The 4,489-nt window shown below is 56.4% G+C and overlaps 1 long non-coding RNA gene across 1 annotated transcript; it reads left to right on the forward strand.

Moving 5' to 3' along the window:
• The first annotated feature begins 1,005 nt into the window (after positions 1 to 1,005).
• On the forward strand, positions 1,006 to 3,884 carry LOC123480244 (uncharacterized). Its single transcript, XR_006656161.3, has 3 exons — positions 1,006 to 1,463; positions 2,058 to 2,252; positions 3,740 to 3,884. It is a non-coding gene; the product is annotated as an uncharacterized lncRNA (long non-coding RNA).
• The last annotated feature ends 605 nt before the right edge of the window (positions 3,885 to 4,489 follow it).

Genomic DNA, 4,489 nt, shown 5'->3' on the forward strand with positions numbered 1-4,489 from the left:
GAGAGGTTTCTTGCCCTTAGCAACCGGCAGGAGGGGGTTTCACGGAGATGGAAGACAGGAGAAGACAGAGGTGGAATGGGTGTGGGAGAGAGATGGGGAGCTTGCTTCCAGATGTGGGGATGCTGGAGCTTGGGCCTGGAGTTCAGGCCCAAGCTCCAGCGATGGTAGATCTGAGGGTGATATTTTAGGGATCGTCAGGGCCCAGCTGTTGTTTGGAGTCTCTAGACCAAGCCCCTACCCGCTCCCACCTCGGAGTCAGTGAGGACACAGAAAGGGCCCAGGTCAGAGAGGGGAGGAGGAGCCTGTTAAAGAGGCCTCTGGAAAGCCAGAGGGGCGAGCAGCGGCCGCTGAAGTCGTCAGCTCCCTGTGGGCCAGCCCAGTATCTCACCCGAGTGTCACCTCAGGCTCGTTCAGTCCCCTCCCAGTTCATTTTTAAGAAAATTCTTTACTTTTACTGAATCTTTTTCTTTTAGAGCAGAGGAAGGAGAAAGAGACGGAGAGAAACATCGATTGGCACTTGCCCCCACCAGGGACCAAACCCGCAACCCAGGCCTGTGCCCTGACCGGGACCGAACCCACAACCTTTCGGCTTGCCGGGGCCTCCCAGTTCATTTCTTCACAGCACTCAGGCTGTGCAGGAGGACTGACATCATGCTTTGTTTATTGCCTGTCCCCTCCGCATCTACTTCCTGGGGCAGTGACTTTGTCATCCTGTCACTGCTGTGGTCTCAGGGGCCAGTTCAGTACCAAGCGCACAGTAAATACGCAGAGAATAGCTAGGAAACACATTTTGCACAAGAGGAAAACAAGGTTCAGAGAGGGAAGGCGATTTGAGGTGAAGGCAGGAGAGGGATTTGGGTCAGAGGCCCCTCTGACACTCTTGCGGGTGTCCGGACCCTCAGACCCGGCAGGGCGGGGTCTCCGGCGGCCCCGCGACCTGGAGCCTACAGCAGAGGGCGCTGCCGACGCGCAAACCGCGAGAGGGAAGACCCGGCAGGCTGAACCCCGAAGGGAGCTGGAGCAGATGGCGCTCCCCGGGGCCGGGGTGGGGGCAGGATGGGAGCACCCAGGGCAGAGGGAGGCTACGGGAGCATGCCGGCAGACCTTCAACAGCCTGGGCAGGGAGGCAGAATGAGGAAGCCTTCCCAGGGGTGTTTCACCTGCATCCTGGAATGTAGCCGGAGGGGCAGTTGGTGAGGGGCCGGCCCACGGAGCCAATGGCAGGGCCCCAGCAGGTCTCCAGGACTGGCCAAGTACACCTTGGGCAGGGGGCGAAGATCTGTCAGAACCATGTGAATGCTTCTCTGCCAAGCTGCGCGCAGCCAGGCCCTGACGGGTCTGCAGGCCGAGGAGGAGGTGAAGAAGGTGCCAGCCGGCGGCTCCGCAGCCCTATCCGCCCCCGCGCAGCACTCCCAGGGGTGCAGGCTCCGGGCCTCTCCTGAGAGCTGGGACAGCTGCCCTGAGTGAGTGAGTAGGTGCTGGTGCCTCCGCCAGGGAGTCTGCCTGCTAACATGAGCCCCGCAAGTCCCAGCTCCTCGCATCCTGCTCTGAGACCATCTGAGCCGAGGGCCTGGACAGTGTGATCCATCCGAGGCCCCAAGGCAGGGTGCCCTGGCAGACTGGGATCAGGGCCTGGAGTCCCTGCAGGCTGGGGGTCAGGGCTGGCAGGGGATAGCCTGCACTTAGTGCCCTCCAGGGAGGCCAGGGAAGCCCATCCTGAGCGGGGGAGATGAGGCAGAGGGAGGCAGGGGGCCAGGCAAGAGGGGCCTGAGGGGCTGGCAGGGAGGTGGGCGCCCTGCACTGTGTTGTCTGGACTCAGGGGTGCCTCTCCCCAGGTGTCAGTCTCATCACCTGGGGGATAGGTTTCAGGGGATGGTATGAAGCCCCTTCCAGGTCCTGGGTCCAAGGTCAACAGGAAGGATTGGCCCCTAGGGTCCTCCTCCCAGAAAAGTGTCCTTCCCACTCCCTGCTGCAAGATCTCCCAGGAACAATGTTGTCAGTAATAATAATAATGATGACGATAATCTCTCTCTCTCTCTTTTATTTTCATATTTCAGGAACTTAACTTTCCTAAGTGATGTACACAATTTATTAGATCAGTTAATCCCCCAACAGTTCCACAAGTGATGAGCAGTTCCTGAACCCCCTTTTGCAGATGAAGAAACTGAGACCCAGAGAAGGAGGTGACTTGTCCAAAGCCAAACTGCTGGGCATGAGCAGTCTGGCTCCAGAGCCTCTGGCCCCTAAATTCAGTGAGTGTCCCAACCCCATACCAGGGATTAAGAGACCCCAGACCTCAGCCTGCTCTGAGCACAGAGATGTCTCCCCTCAGGCAGACTGACCCCGGGGGGCCCCGAAGGGGACCTCCTTCAGCCCGGGGCCTGCTAAGCCCTGGAGCTCAGCTGACTGTGGGCAGCCAGCCTTGGGTCAGGGGGTGGCTCCTGGCTACCTGGACACTGGTACCAGAGTGGCAACTGTGGGTTAAAACCCCAGCTGTACCCCTCTCTGCTGTGTGAGTCCAGGCAACTCGCCTAACTACCCTGTGTTCATAACAGCTCCTCCCTTAGAAAACTGTTGTGAGGATTAGATAAAACAATTCGGGTAAAGCGCTTGACTGCTCCTGCTCCATGGGCTCTCCTTGGGTACCCCCATGTCTCCGAGTTCTAGAAGTGCTCTCCTCACATGCAGCAGTGTGGGCAAGAAACCTGGCCTCCAAGACTCACTGACCTCATGAACCAAAGCTCGAGTTCACCCACTGGAGCTGAGGTCATCTGGAGTGAGTCTCACGCTAGGAAAGAGGAAATGGTGGCTCCAGAGCAAGAAAAGGACTGCAGGGGCATCTGTGGGTTGAGAGGAGGTGGCCTCCGTGTTAGATTGTTAGATGCAGTAAATTGGAGGGGGAAGCCTCGTGCAAGACGCTGTGTAGTGCACACGCACGTTGAGTTGAAGAGGGGGTGGGAAGAGAGGAGATATGGGTAAATTTGCCTGTATGTGCATAAAAGATCTCTCAAGTTTTTAACAAGTGACTGATTACATTATTTACCCCTGCAGAGGAACGGAAACCTTGGGCGAAAGGAAACTTTTCGCTGCACATCTACAAAACACTTAACAGGGGCGTTTTTGTGTGTAAGCTCTCTGAAATGAGGGCAGGAAGGGGAAAATAAACACATTACCTCTGTGCTTCCAATTCCATCACCACCAAGGGCCAGGCAAGAAAGGTGAAATGAGTGAAAGAATCAACTGTGAGTGTTAGGGAGTGGTGGCGACTGAGGCAAACAGTCATGGCTCACACAGCCCTGACAGCCCAGTCTGCACCAACAGATTGTTGCCCTGTGAGGTGCAGCCCAGAACTCTCAGAGCTCTGACTTTCCACAGAGAAATGGAAATGGGGTTGCGTGGGGGAGGAGGGCAGGGTGACTATGGAGATCATGGCCGGGGAGCGGTGGGCTTTAGGAAGACGGAAGGGGAACGTGCGGCACACACCACTGGCTGGCTGGCCCATCTGCCCTCCAGTCCCCTCTCCCCTGTTGCCTTCCGCTGTAGAAGCTGGACAAGAGAAATGGCTCACTTTCCCAGCCTCCCTTGCAGTTAGAAGCGGTCATGTAACACAGTTCTGGCCAATTAGATCAAAGGAGTCTGGGGGTGGGGGTGGTTCTGGGAAATTATTTCTCTTCATGATAAAAAGGGCAAATGCTTTCAGTTAACCTAAACTTAACATTCCTCGTACTTCCTGTCTTAGATGTAAATGCAGATGCAGTGCCAGGAGCAGTTCAGCCACCTGGCCAACCACAGGAGGAGGCCGAGAGAATTGCCAAGATGCTGGCCCCAGCAGCTCTGGCCTGGTCCAACAGTGCCAGCCACGGCTGATCTCCAAGCTCGCTGTGATGGGGCGAAATAAACTCCTGTTGTCTAAGCCACTGTGATCTGGCTTCTATGTTTTGTAGTCAGAAACACTCTTGGAGCTGGGTATTTGATAGAATTGGGAAGAAGAGGGAAAAGGAGAGGCTGAGCAGGAGTCAGTGAAGGGTAAGATCAAGGAAGAGACCTTTCTGTTGGAAGGTGGGGAGGCCTGAGCATGCTTCTATTGCAATAACCAACATTCGTGGAGCACACGGTGTGTGCCCCAGCGCAGCAATTTGCACAGAGGAACTTCTCACCACAGTCTTCTGAGTCAGGTGCAGCTTTATCCCCACCATGCAGAGAAGGGGGTTCGGGGCCACAGAAGCAAAGCGACTTGCCCGAAGGTCTTGCGGCTACTAGGTAGTGCAGGCAGGGTTTGAACTCCGGCAGATCCAGTCCAGCCAAAGGTGGACTGGATTCTGATTCCTCAGTCGGTGGAGTGGATGAATAACTGTGTGAATAAATGAGTGTTCCTGTCCCTCCGGGGGCCTCAGTCTCCCACGTGTGAAGCGGGGCTGCTTGGCTCACTCTCTCCTGACACACAAGGGGCCTGCCTTTCTGTGGCCCCTCTTGTGAGGGCCAAGGCCAG

This window comes from Desmodus rotundus, chromosome 9 (assembly GCF_022682495.2).
Source record: "Desmodus rotundus isolate HL8 chromosome 9, HLdesRot8A.1, whole genome shotgun sequence".
In the NCBI taxonomy this organism is placed as follows: domain Eukaryota; kingdom Metazoa; phylum Chordata; class Mammalia; order Chiroptera; family Phyllostomidae; genus Desmodus; species Desmodus rotundus.